Source organism: Rhincodon typus, chromosome 9 (assembly GCF_021869965.1).
Source record: "Rhincodon typus isolate 14 chromosome 9, sRhiTyp1.1, whole genome shotgun sequence".
Lineage (NCBI taxonomy): Eukaryota > Metazoa > Chordata > Chondrichthyes > Orectolobiformes > Rhincodontidae > Rhincodon > Rhincodon typus.
The window spans coordinates 61,392,796-61,413,462 of NC_063340.1; the positions used below are offsets into that span (position 1 = coordinate 61,392,796).

Here is a 20,667-nt window from a genome sequence, read left to right on the forward strand (position 1 = left end):
GCCTGGCCTGCTGTGTTCATCCAGCTCTACACCTTGTTATCCTTGATTTGAAGTATATGAGGTCATGAACAGCCTTGACGAAAGTGATATTGGAGAGAATGTTTTCTCTTGTTAATGAGTCCAAAACAACAGGACATTGTTTTAAGATTGGGGTCATGCTTTTAGGATTGATTTGGGGATTTTCTTCCTTTGAGGGTTGTACGACTTGCCTCAGAAGGCAGTGGAGTTGCAGTCATTGACTATTTTTAAGGCAGTAGTTGATAAACCCTTGTTAGGCAAGCGAAGCAAAGGTTATCCAGGATAGATGAGAATGTAGAATTCAAAACACAGTCACATCAGCCATGATCTTATTGAGTGATGGGGCAGGTTTGAAAGTCTAAATTATTTCTGTTTGGTATTCTTGTATGTAAGTTAATTCCAGCCAGCATCCTATCGACAATGGATCGAGGAATCCTCAGTTACTGGAAAAGGAAAACCTATTGGAAACATTGGTGCGAAGGTGGCAATGTGGGAGCAGGTGCTGTAGAGATTGGGAAAACTATGAAAATGGAATAGAGTCCATACAGGAAGTGACAAGGGAGGAAATATAATCCAAGTAACAGGGAACATTGGACGCATTGTAAATGTTGCCTCACCATCATTTGTTTTCTTTGTTACCTGTTTCAACACTTCCATCTACCAATGATAGCTAGGAAGCAGTAGCAACGAAGGCAAAAGAACCGAAAGCAACAGGAGGTAAAAAATTTTATTGCACAGTGATTTGGTTAGGAATGCGTTGCTGAAAATGTGGTGAAGGCTAATTTGATTGTTTTTCATGAAGGAGAATTGGATGTTTATCTCAAAGTCATTTGCAGGGTGATGGAAAAGGGTTGGAAGAATGGGACCAGCTCATACTTAGAGAGAACTGGCAGAGCAGTGTTGAGCAGAGCAGTGTTGACTTTGGGGAGGGCAAAAACAGAAATTGCTGGAAAAGCTCAGCGGGTCTGGCAGTTCTCAGTTCTGAGGAAGGGTCACTCGACCGGAAACATTAACCTGATTTCTCTCCACAGATACTGCCAGACCTGCTGAGCTTTTTCAGCAATTTCTGTTTTTGTTTCTGATTTACAGCATCTGCAGCTTTTATTTTGAGTTTGGGGGGTGCAGTTCAGGACCACAATTACCTATGTAGGCAGTAGACAATGTGCAGCAATTTTCACACAGTTTATTGAGTTTAAAAACTAGCTGTTTAGATATGATACATAAAATAAATTTGGAAAGAAAGTTATATGACTGTGTCAGATGTGAATGCTTCATCCATCCCAAAGGTCTGCTTGAAATGTAGGAGCGGGGTTTTGAAGCAGTGTGTTTGTTTTTTTTCTTCCCTCATACTGCTGTAGGGCAACTTTAGACCCTGTTCCAAGAAGTGGTAGCTCATTTCCTTGGATCCTCTTGCTTGTAACAGTTTCACCCCACCTATCTCCTGTGCTGGCCATCTATGCTGCCTCAGGTCCTCAAGATGCTGGGATGACTGTTGTCTACTGTCCCACCTCCATTTGAAGGTTAATTTCCATTCTTTCTAAGAACAAAATCTCCTTGTTTCACAAAACATTGCACTGACAATAAGGTAATGTTGTACCTGATAAATGCTTGAAGTGAGTCAGAACTTTGGTCCTTATTACCATTCATCTGTTTCTTATACAAGAAACTTGTTTATATTTGCAGCAGGCTACTTACTGCTGTAACATTCAGACCACCCAGAAAATCCTTTGCAATTCACCTATCGGCACAACAGGTCCATGGCAGGCGCCATCTCCCTGGCCCCACACTAATCCCTGGAACAGAGATAGTAGGAACTGCAGATGCTGGAGAATCCGAGACAACAAGGTGCAGGGCTGGATGAACACAGCAGGCCAAGCAATCCCTGGAACATCTGGATATCAAGAATACCTGCATCAGGCTCCTACTTATTGACTATTGCTCTTTCTTCAACACCATAATTCCAAGCAAACTCCTTTCCAAACTCCATGACTTAGGCCTTGGTTCCCCTCTGAAATTGGATCCTTGACTTTCCTGACTCTTAGACAGCAATCAGTAAGAATAGATGACAATTTCTCCTCCACAATAATCGTCAACACTGGCTCCCCGCAAGGCTATGTATTCAGCCCCCTGCTGTACTTCTTATATAGAGAAGACTGTGTGGTCAAATTCTGCCCCAACTCCATTTACAAGTTTGCTGATGACACCACCATTGTAGGTCAAACGTAAACAACAAGACAGAGTGCTGGAAAGAGAGAGTGCTTAGCGGCATGGTGTAAATATAACAGTCTCTCCATCAAAGTCAGAAAAACAAAGAAGCTGGTAATTGACTTAAGGAAGCAGAGAAGAGGGCACGCTTCTATTTGTATCAGTGGTGCTGAGGTGGAAATGGTTGAGAGCGTCAAATTCTTTGGAGTGATAATCACCAACAATGTGTTCTGGTCCACCCACATTGATGTGATGGTCAAGAAAGCACAAGAACATCTCTGTTTCCGCAGGAGGCTACGGATATTTGGCATGTCCGCAAAGACTTATACCAATTTTTTAGATGCACCACAGCATGGCAACTGCTCTCCCCAAGACCGTAAGAAATTACGGAGAGTTGTGAACATAGCCCAATCCTTCACAAAACCAGCCTTCCATCCGTTGACTCCATCAATACTTCCCATTGCTTTGAGAAAGCAATCAATACAATCAAAGACCCCACCAACCCCAAATATATTCTCTTCCGCCCTGCTCCATTGGGCAGAAGGTGATTTAAAAGTTTGAATATACGTACGAACAGATTCAAGAACAGCTTCTTCCCTGCTATCACCAGACTTTTGAACAGACCTCTCAAATGTCAATGCTCATTCTCTCTGCACCTTCTCTGTGGCTGTAACACCGTATTCTGCACTCTGCTACCCTGATGCGTTTCGTATGGTATAATGTGCCTGTACGCTTTTCACTGTATATCGATATATGTGACAGTAATAAGTCAAGTCAAATCAAATCAAAATACTAAATGTGAAATTGTGAAATAATTTCAGTTTTAATGAGGTCCCAATTTTCCATAAAAAATGAAGGACAAAATTACCTTTTTCTGGGCCCATAAATATTCTAAGATGTAAATATGTGGAGGGGAAAAATCAACTGGATAGACTATATGAAGGCACGGGAGGAATGGAAATTGGAATAAAGTTTGATGCAATTTGTAGTTTGCAATAAGAAGAGGATGTAGCCCAGATATTATTAATGTGCTAGAAAAAGAGGTGAGGGAGGCATCCTAAGTGGAATTGGAACATAGCGTCTTTTAAATGTGTCATGAAATGGTGGGCATATCTGTTCCTAGAGTGATTCCTTTTATTCAGAAGAAGGAGTAGCGTCAATGGAGTAGTTGTTGAGTCACCTTTCAGATTGTTATCTAGATTATTATAACTTTCTGCATAAAGAAGATTATTTCCACTGTCACTGCTGAATCTTTTGTCAACTGCCTTAAATCTGAATGAATGAATTAACTTTATTGTCACATGTACTCAAATGAGTACAGTGAAAAGTTTAAACGTTGCCACTTAGAGTGCATCTTAAGTACTATAATACCTAGGTACAGTTTCTTCAGTTACAAGATCTTAGAAAATAGAGAAAATGTCCAGCATTGCAGAAATAAAAGTTCAGCACAGTGGTCGTCCAACCCAGACCACGCTGACATGTAACCTTTAGTCTGCGCTGGACTTCACCTTGAGGATCGTGAGGCTGGGAGAACGTTCTGGTATCGCCTCAAGACTAGGAGACCATGCTGAGGCTATGTCAGGCCTAGAGACCACCAAACCTCTGGGAGGCTGCCACACCACCGTGCCAGGCTGGGAGACTGCTACATCAACCCGGGAGGCCGCTCCGCCAAGTTGGGAAGCAGTTATGCCAGGCCGGGAGGGCCCTCGTTGTGTCTGCGCTGAGGTCTGGAGTCGACTGTAGGCCGGAAGAGAAGAAAAATAAAAAACAGAGGGGAGAAGTAAACTGAGAAGAACAGGCGGAGCAGACGTGCTCCAGCTGAAGCTTCCTACTCTGACACCGTTTTGGAAATCTCTGTCCTCTTCTACCACTGGAAGCAATGTTTTCCATATTTCATGCAACATTTCATGTATTTGAATGCTTCTATTATAATCATTCCTGGATTTATGGAGTGCATTCCCAGCTTCTCTAGTTTCCTTTCACAACTGAAATCATTCATCCTCAATACCATTTTTGTATATCTCTTGTGCATTCCTCTGGAAAGGCTTCTTAAATTGTCGTGGTTGTAATTGTTCAGTGTATTCAAGTTGGAGCCGAATCAATGTTTTTATAAAGGTTTAGCATAATCAGCTTGCTTTTGTACTCTTTGCTGCTTTATAAAACTAAAGATTGCGTCTAATATCCTTTAGGAAAAAAACCTGCCATGGTCTGGTCTGCATGTGACTTCAGATTCACAGTAGAGTGGTTGTTTCTTAACACCCCTCTGGAATGACCAAACAAGCCAGTTGGTTCAAGGATATTTGGGGATGGGCAACAATTGCTGGTCTTAGCGGTGACACCTGTAATTCAAGAAAGAATAGATTTAAAACAAAATGCTTGAGGCTTTTATGATGCAGTGATAGTGACCCAACTTCTGAACCAGGAGGCCTGGGTTGAAGTCACACCAGCTTCAGAGCGTGGGAAAACTTAGATATATCTAAACCTTTTAGCAGCCTTCTCAACTTACGTTGGCACCTCCAAGAATGTGTGGAAGCCAGTCATAGCTCTCTTAGTTTCCATACAGTCCTTAGAAACAGAGCAGCTCTGTTGCTGTCCAGTTGTTACAGAGACATTCTTGGATTGTCTTGACGATGGCCACTCTGCAGGCAGAGCTTATCTTAATAATGTCAATACTTGTCTCTCAGGAGCAAATGTTGAGCAATTTTACTTTGTAAACAAAATACTGCGTGGTACAACAACACACTATTGTTCCTGTTAGGGTGAACAGTAAGGCTGGTAAGAGTAGGGCACAATGGATGAATAAAGATATTGAGGTTCTGGTCAAGGATAAGAAGGAGTCATGTTGTAGGAATCAACAGTTGAGATCAAGTGAATCTCTTAAAGAGTATAAAGGGTTTAGGGGTAATAAGAGGGCAGCCAGGAGGGGATATGAGATAGCCTTGGCAGTTAAGGTTAAGCCACAGCGCAACTAGGGAGAGAATCTGTCATCACTGGTGGGTAAGTTGTTGGAAGGGTTTCTGAGATACAGAATTTACATGCATTTGGAGAGGCAAGGACTGATAAGTGACAGTCGGCATGGCTTTGTGCATGGGAAATAGTGTCTTTCAAACTTGACTGAGTTTCTTGAGGATGTGACCAAAATAATAGATGCCTTTGACAAGGTTAGGCATGGTAGATTAATTAGTGAAGTTGGATCACATGGGATTCATGGAGAGCTTGCCAATTGGATGCAAAACTGGCTTGATGGTGGCAGAAAGAGGGGGATGGTAATGGAAAATTGTTGTTCAGACTGGAGGCCTGTGACCAACGGTGTTCCACAGAGATCGGTGCTGGGTCCACTTTTGTTTGTCATTTATATAAACAATTTAGATGAGAATTTAGGAGCTGTGGTTAGTAAGTTTGCGGATGACACCAAAATTGGTGGTATCGTCGATAGTGAAGAAGGCTGTCTAAAATTACAAAAGGATCTTGATCAATTGGGTCAATGGACTGAGGAATGGTAGATGGAGTTCAATTTGGATAAATGTGAGATGCTGCATTTTGGTAAAACAAACAGTGGTCGGACTTGTACAGTTAATGGTAGGGCCCAAAGTAGTGTTGTTGAGCCGAGAGACCCAGAGGTTCAGGTATATAGTTCTTTGAAAGTTGTGTCACATTTAGACAGGGTGGTTAAGAAAGTGCTTGCCTTCATTGCTCAGACCTTTGAGCATTGGAGTTGGGACATCATGCTGAGGTTGTACAGGACGTCAGTACAGCCACTTTTGGAGTACTGTGTATAGTTCTGGTCATTGGTGGACATTGGGATTCTGAGGGACAGGTTTTACATGCCTTTGAATATGCAAGGACTGATTAGGGAGAGTCAACACGGCTTTGTGCATGGGAAATCGTTTCTCACTAACTTGAGTTTTTTGAAGAGATGATAAAGAAGATTGATGAAAGCAGACCGGTAAATGTCCATATGGACTTCAGCAAAGTGTTCAGCAAGATTCTGTATGATAGTCTAGTTAGTAAGGTTAGATCATGTAGGATCCAAGGGGAGCTAGCCAATTGGATGCAAAATTGCCGTGAAGGTAGAAGACACAGGATGGTGGTAGAGGGTTGCTTTTCGGATTTGGAGGCCTGTGACCAGCGGTGTGCAACAAGGATTGGTGCTGGGTCCACTGCTTTTCATCATTCACATACATGATTTGGATGTGAATATAGGAGGCATGGTTAGTCAGTTTGGGCCGTACGGAGTGTTGCTGAACAAGGAGCCCTGGGGTTGCAGGTGCACAGTTCCTTAGAAAGTTGATTCACAGGTAGACAGGGTTGGTACACTTGCCTTCATTGGTCAGTGCATTGAGTGCAGGAGTCGGGATGTCATGTTGCAGCTGTACAGGACATTGGTGAGGCCACTTTTGGAATACTGCGTACAATTCTGGTTGCCATTCTGTGGGGGTCAACCTACCCTATCCCTGCAATCCCGCATGTCCCATGGCTCATCCACCTAACCGACACACACCTGGACACTATGGGCAATTTAACATGGCCAATCCACCTAATCTGCCCATCTTTGGACTGAAAGAAAACCAGAGCACCCAGAGGAAACCCATACAGACTGGGGAGAATGTGCAGACTCCACACAGGCAGTCACCCAAGGCTGAATTCAAACCTGGGTCCCTGATGCTGTGCGGCAACTGTGCTAACTACTGAGGCACTGTGCCGCATTGCTAGTCTAATTTACCCTCTGCCATTTGCATGTGACTTTGGCAGTAATCCAAAGATTGTTACTTTTCTAGTTCTGTTTTCTAGTTTAGACCCGAGTTGCTAGTGACTCCTAAACAGACCTTTTTTCCCTAGTCCTACCTATGTCATTGGTATCTACGTGGACCACGGTAACTGGATCCTTCCCCTTGCCCTCCAAGTTCTTCTACAACCCAGATGAGTGTCCTGAACCTAGTAGGCAACATTGTCTTCAGGACTGTCTTTGTTGCAGAGAGCAATATCTACTCTGCTAATTATACTACCTCTCTTTCTTTCTCTCAAATGGCTTTTTCTCCCATGCTGCTGTGTTCAATTTCCCATCCTCCGTGTAGGCTGTGTCCCCATGCGTACCGGGAGCAAGAACCATGTACCTGTTGGATAAGAGCACTGGTTAAGGCTTCTCCAGAGCTAAATTCTGGATCCTCATACCTCCCTCACTTGCAGTTATGTCCTCCTGTCTCTGACCACAAACCGCATTTGATATAATTAGTTTAAGCGATGTGACTCCTTCCCAAAGTAGTGTACCCTCCCTGATGTGTCATGGTATCCATCTCATCAACTTGGAGCTGAAGTTCATCAGGTAATCATCACTTGCTGCAGATGTCATCATAATTAATTTTGATATTAAATATTTTCAAGGTGAATATCTTAACTGTAATCTTCAGATGTAATAATGACTCCTAATTTAAACGAATTGGCTAACCGAAAACCACGGAAGAAGTACACACCATTTACCTGCCTGCGTCCCTGTAATGTCACACTTCATCTCCTTTAGGAAAATGTAAGTTGAAGGGGCCGTCAGCTGCTGGTTTTTATCTCCCACTTTCAATGCCGTTCTCACTCTTCCGGTCTCTTTATGACGTTTCAGGTTTGCTGTCTCACAGTGTTTGAGAAGCTGCTGACTCCACTTTCTAAATAAAAATCGAGAAAAGTGCGGATGCTGTAAATCAGGATCAAAAACAGAAGTTGCTGGAAAAGCTCAGCAGGGTGGCAGTATAAGTGAAGAAAAAGTCAGAGTTAACGTTTCAAGTCCGGTGACCATTCCTCAGAACTGCTGTCAGCACCTTTTTCTAGTGTAGTATAAATTCCAGTTCGGAGGAAGAGTCACCAGACCTGAAACGTTAACTCTGACTTTTCCTTCATAGGTGCTGCCAGACTTGCTGAGCTTTTCCAGCAACTTCTGTTTTTGTTCCTGACTTCACTTTCTGTCCTATTCTTTATGAAACTGCTGTCCCTGCTTTCAGTCGTGCTGTTTCAGAAGCACTGACTCCTCTTTCTTGCTAAGTCTGCTTCATAGCAATGCTGACTCACTATATTCTGCTCCCAGTCTGTTTCACAGCGATGCTGATTGGTTGCACACTCCTCCCAGCCAGGGTCAACTTGTCAAGTAGTCAGCACCTTTTCCTAGTGTAGTATAAATTATTGTAGTTATTTGAAATTTAACATTTTGACATTGTAATGGAGTATGGAAGAAAAAAAAATGTGCAAGATGACGCTCCTTTCATCGGTATCCACAGGATGTGTGCATTCCAAGGCTGAACATGGCGTTAGAATTTGGTTTCAGTTTTTCATGACTTATCTTAAATGCAGGTATTGTGAATGACTAAAATTAGGACAACAGTGCATCATTCTCAATTCTCTGAGAAGTGAAATTTAATTTAATGGTGACAATTTTGATTTTTTTTGCTGATGCTTTTATATGTTTAGCAGTTGTCATATAGATATTTCAAATGCTTATTTTCTGTTATATAGGATGGATTTTTCTATTCCTTAGTCTACGATCCCTCACAGAAAACACTTCTGGCAGACAAAGGAGAAATACGAGTAGGCTCACGCTACCAAGCAGATATTTCAGACATGCTGAATGAAGGTAAGAATGTTATTTTGTTGAGGCACTTGAAGCGATGCCTTCAAGAGGGAATGGCATTGTATGTACACAACTTGCCTAAAGATTATTATAATTATATAATCAACTTAATTTTGAAAACTGTAGAACTGTCTCAGTGTCTTTAAGATATGATTTTTTAAAAAAAATTCACTTGAGGCATTGCTGGCTAGGCCAGCATTTATTGCCCTTCTCCAATTGCCTAGAGGGCAGTAGAGAGTCAATTGCATTGCTATGAGTCTGGAGTCACATGTAGGCCAGACTGGGTAAGGATGGCAGTTTCCTTCACTAAAGGACATTGATAAACTAGATGGGTTTTTCCAACAATCAACAATGGATTCACGGTCATCATTAATCTCTTAATTCCAGATTTTTATTGGATTCAAATTCCACCATCTTCCATGGCGGGATTTGAACCTGGGTCTCCAGAACGTTACCTTAGTCTCGGTTATAACAGTCCAGCGGTAATACCACTAGGTCATCCTTTCCTCTGATGTTTTATATTTTAAAATAACACTTCTTAGGTGCTGATGTAATTCAAAGGCTATAATCAATCTTGTCAACACCACAAGAAAGCAATTTATTACACTGCTAATACAGTTTAAAGCACTGTATTGGTATGATGCGCCTTGTATCTGCAATTTTCCAACATATTAAATATTTAGTTCATAGAATGGCACTAAACAGATGACATTCCTCCACAGCAAGGAGAAAATGGAAAAATTCTAATTCATAACTTCCAGTTACAGTTCCACGCTTGTAAGAAGAATGGAGCAAGTATGCTATCTTCTTACTTTCTTGACAGGGCAACTTGCATAAAGCAATTGTATGTTCTCCGTTCTCCTTTCTAATCTGAAATTGTGATGTAACAATTTTAACATCTGTCTGTTGATCAACGTGTTAGTTTCCAGACAGCTAATTAGAAAAATAATTGTCCTTTATTATGGAAATACAGATTTCTTATCACCTTAACTCACTTTGCGTTTACAGGAGCTCTCTGGTAGAAAATGTACTTTGGTTTTAAAGCTTTTTAGTGGCTCAATATTCAAAACATCAACTTTGCAAAGATTTTGTAATGAAATCAACATAAAATTCTATGGAATCTTCTGGAAATATGAAGAAAGAGAAGTTAGATTGTGTAGACTTCACATATCTTGAATACCTGGAAAATTAAATAGAAAATCGTATGGTAGTACCAAACTGAAGTAACGCTGAAAAAGGCCTATCTTGTTGAAGTTTTTTATTTTGCACTCATCAGGGCAGTCACGAGGACCAATGTAAAGGGTTAACATTTGTTAATTTAAGTTGAAACAAAGCTTAGCAGTTAATTGTCATTTGTCATCTGAGTGTTGCATTCTCCATCGCAATGCCTCGACTTGCCAATCAGTCAGCATATGGTTGTCATACTACATACAATGGTGTTCCCCAGAACATTAGTGTTATTGCATGTGTCCAGATGAGTGCAAGACAAAAAGCTTTGACAAGATGTACTTTTTTTCCCAGCAATTATTAAGTCCAGCAGGCTGGTCTGTTGAGAATGAAAGTTTTGACAAACTTTTCATTTTTCATTTTTTACTTGAGAAAGAAAGATTACCATGCCATAGTACAAGTTTCATTTTAAAACTAGTGCAAAAAAAATTTGGCCTTGGAATAACTAGATATGCATTGGAGTTGATAAAATGGTTAATTTTTATGTAAAAAAGTTGCTCTGTTGGATGATAGCATCGCTGACAAGGCTGGTATTTTATACCTATCCCCAATTACGTGAGAATATAGCAATGAAGCAACTTCTTGAACTGATGCCATCCCATCTAATATTGGTGCAACTACAGTGCTGTTACAATGGAAGTTCCAGGTTATTGACCCAGCAGTGTAAAGGGACTGCTAATATAGCTCCAGGTCAGGATGGTTTGTGGCTTGGAGAGAAACTTGCAGGTGGTGATATTCCTGTGTGTCAGTTTGTGATATTGCTAAAACAGAGAGAACCAGGAAGGTGAGCAACCTCTTAAAATTGTTTTATGCTGGTCCGGCAGTACCTTGAGCACTTAATTGCATTTTTGATTACTGAGATATTCATGCTTTAGAAGAACTACAGGCTCATTGCATAGTGTCAGATGACCGTTTCTATTTTATCATGGTTCAAAGAAAAGGGGATTTCATAGAGTTGTGCAAGGTGCTAAAGTAATAGCAAAATAGCACAAGTTCAGTCAAATCTGGCGCATGTTAGGAAGATTATTACATGTGGAGTGATCATTAATTGTTTGGCGTTCAAACTGAAGTAACAAAGAAAGAACTCTGTGAAGCCATCCCTGATGATTTGGATGTTGTTTCTGGATGGATGAACGTAAATGGGCCAATTACCTTGCCTCCTGTTTTGTGACCTTCACGGTTTTGAAGAACATTCTTTAAAAGCCTAACTCATAGAATGATGAGACCTGATAGCAATCATAGAAGGAATTGTCTGCTGCCACCAACCATATAGTGATAAATTCTGACTGTGTGCACTCACCACCTATATTTTTTCAAATGCATACATGCATGTGCAGTATAAAGCTGATTTTAATTTTTTTTTAAATTTTACTTTATTTTTTTCTGTTCACCTATTTTTAATTTCTTTCATATTTGTAAGGATTTGTTAGGTTTTTATTGTTTTTTATTTCAGAGATTTTGCTGCCACTGTACATGATTGTAGATATCAGCAAATGCAGATGTCAGTAGAATACAGAAAGAGAGCATTTTGCCCATTGCCAACACTTTCAAAGAGAAAACTGTCCCACTTCCCTACTATTTTCCTTGCATTACTGCAGTTATTTCTCCTTCAAGTATATATTAAATTTCATTTCTAAGGCTAATATCCCGATCTGCATCACTACCTATCAGGCTGTGAATATAAAACCCTAACAATTAATGAACGAATAAGATAGTTTTTTTTTCATGTCACCTCTGTAGTTATTTTACTGATCACCTTAAACTTGTACTATCTGCAGCTCAGTCATTAGAAACAGTTCCTTTGTTTACTGTTTGAATTATGATTTAACAAGATGTCTGAAATCTCTTAGTTCCTGCTCGAAGTAACTCCAGTCCACCACAATACTGTAATGCCTCATCCCTGGATCTATTTTATCAAATCTCTTTATTCTCTCAAGTCTGCACCACATTTGGAATTACTCCAACACACATTGGTTCTTTTTTTTAATTTGCTGAACAAAGGCAGTTGAATAATAGAGGAAATGCATGTGCAAAAATAGAATGATCTTGTTGGTTCCTTGTGAAGACTGAATTTAGCAGTGAAATGTCTGTCACTAATGGATTAGTTTGTTTTTGTTTCTGTTGTAAGGAATAATTAGGAAATTCATTTAGTTTTTTTGATACAAGGCCTAGAGCAAAAGTGTTTCCTTTTTATCATTTGGTGAAATGCCTTGGGATGTTTCTTATCTAAAGCTGCATTATTGATTAACATTTGTAATGACAGTCTGTTGACATTTACAAGAAAATCCAATAACCGTCACATTATAATGCGGAAGAATATCCTACTGTGCTTCATAGAGATATTAGATAAAAGTAAATTTCAGCAGTTGGAACTTGGATGTCATGTAATTAAACAAATGGATTTTAAAATGCAGGAATTGTGTTAACCCCGTTTTGAAAAGAGAATTGATATATGTGGGTATGAGAATTGCTCTGCATTTCTGCCCCGAGCTTTCAATTCTAGAGTCTTGAGTGCTTGGTGCTGGAGGTCAAACTGCACCATCTTTTACAGCAGTAACTGCTGTATTTCAGAATTTAAATATCTAAGGGCACCTCAACAAGCAACAGAGAGAAGGTAAACATGTAAACTAAGTGTGTGAGGGGATACAGTAGCAGTGGGTGGATGAGGGGGTAAGGTGGCAAGTGCTTGGGTGAGGGAATAGAATGACATGGTTTTGGATGAGGGGTTAGGGTGTGTGTGGAGCTGGGAGAATCAGTTTTGTAGTTAGCTAGGAGTTACAGCAGGTTTTAATCCTTCTAACCTTTCCTAGCTAATTATCTGGTTAGGTAAGTCAGAACCCTCTGAAATCCCTGACTCTAACTCAGTTGAGGATTTTTTCAGCGAGTTACAGACACTGAGTAATTGCCCGTTAGAAGTTTCAAATTACCGTGCACATATCATGTAGTCTGTGTGCCAGGACTTCCAAGAGCTCTTGTGCATCTGTCAATTCATCTAGTATCCAACTATCTGCAGACAGGAAGATCCGGGCCCATGTTTTGGATCCTATCTTCTGAGCTGAAAAGGGCATCTGTTGGTGTGATTTTGGATATGTCCATAAAACGATGTGTGAAAGAGTTTCTGAAGAAGGGTCTAGGCCCGAAACGTCAGCCTTCCTGCTCCTCTGATGCTGCTTGGCCTGCTATGTTCATCCAGCTCTACACCTTGGTATCTGTGAAAGAGTTGGCCTTTTTCGTTTCCAACACAAGTCATGAATAAGTCAAATTTTGGGCTATAATTTTGTAATTTCATATGGACAATATCTATTAATTTTCCTTTACCATTCATTTTCCTAGTATCTTATTAGAAGATTCAATTTGATTCACTAAGCATCATCTCTCTCTTTTACAAGCTGTGATGACTATGGTCAATGAATTGAACCTGTTCAAGTGCCAGTCGATTTGTCTCCATTATTTTTGTGCCTAAAACCTTACCATTACTGACATTAAACTGATTAGCCTGTGGTTTCTACAAATGTCCTTACAACATTTGTTATAAAGGGATATCCCATTTGCCTTCTCTAATCCTATCATGGCTCCTCATGTCCAGGCAAGGTTGGAAGATCATAGCAAATCCTTCTAATCTGTTTAGCAATCTAGGATGCAGCCACTCAGAACAGGTTTATGCGCTCTCTAAACATAATAAGCCTTTCCTACTCATTCTATGAAGTTTCATCTATTTCCTACTAGTAATTGTGCTTCTGTTGATTGTTGGCATCCTCGTCTTTAGTGTTTAAAAAGTACCTAATAAAAAGCTGATTAACACCATTGAAGCCTATAGAATAGTAAGGCAGGTGCCAATTTGGATTTTTAAATAAAAGCATGATAGTAATAATTGTGAATTATTATTTTTCAGTTGGATGGAGGTGTTTCCCAATGTCCACTGCTCAGGCCATTGTTTGCTTTTGATGTATATAAATGACTTAGCATTCGAATTGAGTAAAATTTCCAAATTTGCCAGTGGGATCAAGCTTGGATGTGTGGCATATAATGAAGATGCAATATGACACAGGCTAGCAGAATCAGCAGACAACTTACAAAGGGAATTTAATACAGAGAACTGAGGTGGTACATTTTGGCAGTTAAGATAGGGAGAGGCAATATAAACTAAATGGCGCTGTGGAGAAACTGGGGATGTTTTCCTTGGAGCATTGAAGATTGATAAATTTGATATAAATGTACAAGATTGTGGGGAAAAAAGCTTGCTGGTAGCATGAGGGCTTGTGAACAAAAGTTTAGCATTTTGGGCGAGAGATGCAAGGTGAAAGAAGAGCCAGACTTTTATTAAAATTTTGTCAATGGAATGTAGACATTGCTGGCTGGTCCAGCATTTATTGCCCATCTCTAGTTACCCTTGTGAGGCTGTGGTAAGTGGCAACTAGGGATGGGCAATACAAGCAGTCCCTGATTTGAGTGTCTGACTTATGAACGAGATCCCATACGGGCTGTGTCAGTATTAATTATAAAACTCTGCCATGCAGACATTTCCTCATATTTATGAATGGCTATATTATATTGCCTTTTACTGTTCTGTTGCGTTTACAAATTGGCCTGAGAACGTACTCGGGAATAGAATGTGTTGGCAACCTGGAAATTGTCTGTAAACGCTGGCCTAGCCACTGATACCCCACATCACTTGGATGATTTATAAAAAGACAGCCTGATGTAACTCTTTCTTCAAAGTATCAACTTTGTTCATTTCTCCACAAATGCTGTCAGATCTGCTGGGATTCTCCAGCATTTTCCTTTTTTATTCCAGATTTCCACCATCCACAGTGTTTCGCTTTCATATTACAATGACCTGGAACTTGCTGCCCATGAGATGTTGGACATGAAGACTATGAACAACCCCAAAAATAAATTGGATGAGAACTTGTGATGATAAGGAGTATATGGGGGATTGCCATATGGAGTGCCAGTGTAGGTTTGATGGGCCAAATAGTGGCCTCTCTTGCCCTGATGATACCATTATTATTCTATTCGTGATGGAATAAAAGCAAGCTGGATTTTGTTAAAAATGTATGTTCTAGAATATTTTACTATAGCCTTTAAATCATATTCTTGCTTGGAGAAGTAAAGAAGCTTTGAAAAGCATTTGAAAGCAATCACAACATGCAATATCTTAATTCATCAGTGCTTTGCCAATGCTTGAACTATGAAAGCATAGAGAAGTTTTTTTAAGTGATCCAACTTGCATTATGCAGTCAAGTACATTTTACTTTTTTCTGTACAAAATAAAATTGTTTCATGAAAACACAGCTACTGTTTGCTGTTTCTGGATTAGCTTTGGGTTTAGCTTGATTTGTTACCTTGATTTGTTACCTTGTTTACCAGTAGGACCTCAATAAACAATGAAGGGCAATTTCACATGTAATATCAAAAACGCATAATTTAGAATATCTGGAATATGCAAAAAAAATTGAAAATACCACTATTCTAAAGTGGCAGCTTCCACAATATAATGCCCTGTCATCTAATCCTGTGTTGCTTTAGATGTTGACAGCTGTAATATTTGGTTATAATTATTATGTAAACATATAGTTTTAAAAAATTAGTGGACCAAAATACACAGGTATTTGCTCAAATTTGAAAATTTGTCAGTGCCTCTATGCTTCTTTTAATTGAATGATTTACTAAGTTTTAATAAATTCCAATAAATAATAGATAATCACCAGAACATTGGAAAAAAATAACGTGTAGGGTAATTTACATTATTTTTAATAGAAAGTTCAGTGCAGTGTTGTAACAGTATGTTAATATGTAAATAATGTGGCAGTGACTTACAATACTTCAGAAGTTGAAAGCAGTTTGATTATTTTCATTACATTTTCATTATTGTGGGAATCAGTCTTGATACGAGGTATTGTTTTTTAAAGGAATCTTTTCATTGATTGAAGTAGAAAACATATGATATTTGTCAAAGTTTATTGACTTTTTTTGTTTGAAGAAGCCAATTATTTCACCTTGTAAATATCAATTTGCTGTTAATGGGTTGTGCAAGACATATACTCTTGAAAAATTCAAGTTTTGCTAGTTTACCTTTGTGAAAACTTGCCCCACTATCTGTGGAATAAAGGATGTTTACTGTCTTTTTTCAGTGCAAGTCCAGAAAATTAGTTAATTGTCACCATCCCTACATATTAATTTGTGAACTATCTTACAAACTTCATTAATTGATTTATATGTCTTAGTAGGTTAAATAATGGAATTGAGTGAAACTTGGCGAAGTGGTTCAAAACTGGTTTAGTAATAGAACACAAAGGCTAGTGGTAGAAGGCTGTTTGAGTGACTGGAGGCGGTGGCCAGTACCGGGACCTTTATTGTTTGTTACATCCCTAAATGATATAGCTGAAATAGTGGGGGGGAATGTTAAGCAAATTTGCAGATGATACCAGGATTGGTAGAGTGGTTAATGACATCGAAGATGATTGTAGGTTACAGGAAGAGATAGATGGATTGGTCAGATGGATAGGCCAGTGGCAGATGGTATTTAACGTTGATAAGTGATGCGCTTTGGAAGAAGAAACAAGATGAGGGAGTGTTTAATGAATGGCTGAACACTGGGTAGATTAGATTAGAGGAACAGAGATCATGGGGTAATTATTTGCAGATCCCTGAAGTCAGCAAAGCACATGAAAAGGATCGTTAAGAAGGCATATGGGACACCTGTTTTCATCAGTCTTGGCATAGAGTATAAGAGCAAGGAGGTAATGTTGGAGATAGTAGGAACTGCAGATGCTGGAGAATCTGAGATAACAAGGTATAGAGCTGGATGAACACAGCAGGCCAAGGGATTCTGTGATTCTAAATAGACCCTTCGGTCCAACTTGTCAGCAGCGACCAGACGTCCCAACCTAGTCCCATTTGCCAGCATTTAGCCCATATCCCTCTAAACCCTTGTTATTCATATACCCATCCAGATGCCTTTTAAATATTGTAATTGTACCCACCTCCTCCACTTCCTCTGGGAGCTTGTTCCATACACGCACCACCCTCTGTGTGAAGAGCTTTACCACTCGGGTCCTTTTTATATTTTTCCCCTCTTACCTTAAACCTCTGCCCTCTAAAGAACAAAAGAACAAAGAAAATTACAGCACAGGAACAGACCCTTCGGCCCTCCAAGCCTGCGCTGATCCAGATCCTCTATCTAAACCTGTCGCCTATTTTCCAAGGATCTCTATCCCTCTGCTCCCTGCCCATTCATGTATCTGTCCAGATACATCTTAAATGATGCTATTGTGCCTGCCTTTACCACCTCCGCTGCCAACGCGTTCCAGGCACCCACCACCCTCTGCATAAAGAACTTTCCACGCATATCTCCCTTAAACTTTTCCCCTAGTAATTGAGTCCCCCACTCTGGGGGAAAAAGCTTCTTGCTATCCACCCTGTCTATACCTCTCATGATTTTGTAGACCTCAGTCAGGTTCCCCCCTCAACCTCCATCTTTCTAATGTAAATAATCCTAATCTACTCAACCTCTCTTCATAGCTAGCGCCCTGCATACCAGGCAACATCCTGGTGAACCTCCTCTGCACCCTGTCCAAAGCATCCACATCCTTTTGATAATGTTGCGACCAGAACTGTACGCAGTATTCCAAATGTGGTCGAACCAAAGTCCTATACAACTGTAACGTGACCTGCCAACTCTTGTACTCAATACCCCGTCCGATGAATGAAAGCATGCCATATGCCTTCTCGACCACTCTATTGACCTGCATTGCCACCTTCAGGGTACAATGGACCTGAACACCCAGGTCTCTCTGTGCATCAATTTTCCCCGGAGCTTTTCCATTTACCTCTAGTTTTGGACTCCCCCCACCCTAGGAAAATGACCTTGGCTACGCACCCTATCCATACCCCTCATGATTTTATAGACCTCTATAAGGTCACCTCTCCATTTTCAAAGCAGCTTTTCAGTAGCTCATACGGGAGTTGACGGCGTAGTGGTATTATCACTGGATTTGTTAATGTTCTGGGAACCCGGATTTGAATCCTGCCATGGCAGATTTGAATTCAATTTTTTAAAAAACGTCTGGAATTAAGAGTCTAATGATGACTATGAATCCTTTGTTAGTTGTTGGAAAAGCCATCTGGTTCACTAATGTCAATGTCCTTTAGGGAAGGAAACTGCCGTCCTCACCTGGTCTAGCCTATATGTGACTCCAGGCCCACAGCAATGTGGTTGAATCTTAACTACCTTCTAGGCAATAAATGTCAGCCTAGCCAGCGACGCCTTCATCCTGTGAATGAATAAAAACAAGTTGCAAGATTGTAGTTAGATAACTAGATTATAGTTAGTTGATGGATTTACCATGGTTTCATATCGTAGATTGATTCTTAGATTGCCACTTCTCTATTCTCAATCCAAGGTCACCAAATGCATTGAAAATTAATAAACGTTTGCTAACTTGATTTACCTTATTTTTAATGGGCTCTTCTATCACACTGTCTAGACATTTTCCAGCTCTTCTGTACTGCTATTTAATTGCCTAGGAATGCTCCTACGGTGCTTTTGCATCCTGGAACTCTTTCCTTTCCCTCTATAATATGCATTCTTAAACCAGATTTCAGTGAAAAACCTTTCAAACCCATGGGGAAGAGCTTATCTCTTGCTGCAACAACAGCTGTCTCCAAGAAAAAGCAAACTACTTCAGATGCTGAAAACCTAAAGCAAAAGCAAAAAGAGAAAATGTTGGAAAAACTGAGCAGGTCTGGCAGCATCTGAGGAGAGAGAAATAAAGTTAATGTCTGATATGACTCCTGTTTGTGATACATTCAATTTGTTGGATTATAGTCCTGGATGTATTCATTGGAAATTGATTCCTGTGCTTTTGTTTAATGTCTGTCAAATTGTGTTAGTTCCTCATGGAGCAACTCTCGTTGGGAAGTGCTGGAGTAAACTCTGCATTTGAATAGAGGACTTATCTCTCTACTTCAGCTGTCTGCTTGGCAGTAATTCACAAGCTTTCATTGAGCATTATTGTCTTAATACCAGCTTAGCAGTGCTTCACATCTGCTTGAAGATACATCTCTAAGAACCTCATAGCATTTCAAATGAGGATCGATATTCACCAAGTCATACTGCATGTCACCAACATGGTGCAGTATGGGTTTTTGAAGCTATCTTTGAAATTGCAGGCATGGTACCTACTGCACCACCAGCAAAGAGAAAATTAACTTCATATCTAGAAGACTTTAAATGAAAGCTTTGCCTCTGTGGTAGCCTCTTATTTTTACATCAGAAGGGCTTTTTTGGTATTAGCTTGGCTCAAATTTCAAAACAGAACTGAAGGAATGCTGCACAATGGAAGGTGTCGTTTTTGGCTGAGACACTAAGTGAGGTTCTACCCTGGATGAATTCAAAAGATGCCATGGGACTATTTAAATAATCATGGGGAGTTAGCTCAGTACCTTAGCTAACATTTAGCCCACAACACCACAAATAGTAGATTGTCAGATAATTTATATGTTGTTTGTTCGATCTTGCATGTAAATTGACTCCTGAAATAAATATTATGCTTCATTTTAAGGACATGAGTGGGACTTTATAAATGTAGTTATACACAATTTTCCCATGAGTGGGGCTAAACAGATGGAGAATTTACTACGAACAGGTTTCTGTCCCCAACAGACTCTTCGGAGGCTGTACTTTTGCTTAATGATTTATATGTGCTTACTATTACTACTTAGTTTAATGTAACTTCACTAATGAAGGACGAGAAATAATGAGGGGCTAAAATGAGAGTTCAAATTAAATCGTAACTAGTCTATCAAATTTTGGAAGAATTGGAATTGGCATGGTTGAAAAACAATTGGTGATAATGCAAATTTAATTTTTTCATATTCTTCCTCTTGTTGCTGGACAATTTTGCACTGCTATCATTATTCAATACCATGTGAAGTATATACCTCTTTGAATGAAGTAGACTCATTCTGCCAGTGAACAGGACTGACATTTCTTTAACCAATAATGTTTGGTGGCATTGTGATGATGGTATGACTTTAAGATGTGTATGTTGTCCTGGATTTTGTATGAAGTGCATCTTTTTCAAAAAAGAAATTTCATTATTTCAACTGTTAACATTTCAATCAGACTCAATTGTTAAATCCAGCAAAGAATTTTAAACTGCTTAAATAAATAGCTGCTCTGATACATATCTATAAACTCTATATAATTAATTTCAAGTCCAGGATTCTATTTACTTTAACACTTTGCATTTCTTAGTTACTTAGCAACTACATAGATCCTCCTTTTGGAGATCAGTTAGCTCACTTGGCTGGTTTGTGATGCAGAGTGATTCCAATGGTATAAGTTCAGTTCCTATGCTGGCTGAACTTACCATGAAGGCCTGTCCTTTACATCCTCCCTCCTTGCCTGAGGTGTGGTGACCCTCAGGTTAGAGCAACACCACTTGCCTCTCAAATGAGAGAGCAGCCCTGTGATCCTCTGGGACTGCGGTGACATTGACCCTCATCAACCGACTGCTCTATGAAAATTAAGATCCTACCAGAGATGGTGAGTATCTATGACCTGGCTTGAAAACAAGTAGCAAAGCTTAAAATGGAACGAT

General features: G+C 39.8%; 1 protein-coding gene and 1 long non-coding RNA gene across 2 annotated transcripts in view; one reads left to right on the forward strand and one right to left on the reverse strand.

Annotated features, from left to right (window-relative positions):
• The window catches only part of LOC125484005, a 23,993-nt gene extending 7,807 nt beyond the window's left edge, over positions 1-16,186 (forward strand). The window contains exons 2-3 of the long non-coding RNA XR_007262866.1: positions 8,719-8,836; positions 14,856-16,186. This is a non-coding gene — a long non-coding RNA (uncharacterized LOC125484005). The remainder of the gene's footprint in view (positions 1-8,718; positions 8,837-14,855) is intronic.
• LOC125484071 (metastasis-associated protein MTA3-like) overlaps positions 1-20,667 on the reverse strand; it is a 142,541-nt gene that overhangs the window by 55,266 nt on the left and 66,608 nt on the right. The gene's annotated exons all lie outside the window — the stretch shown is intronic.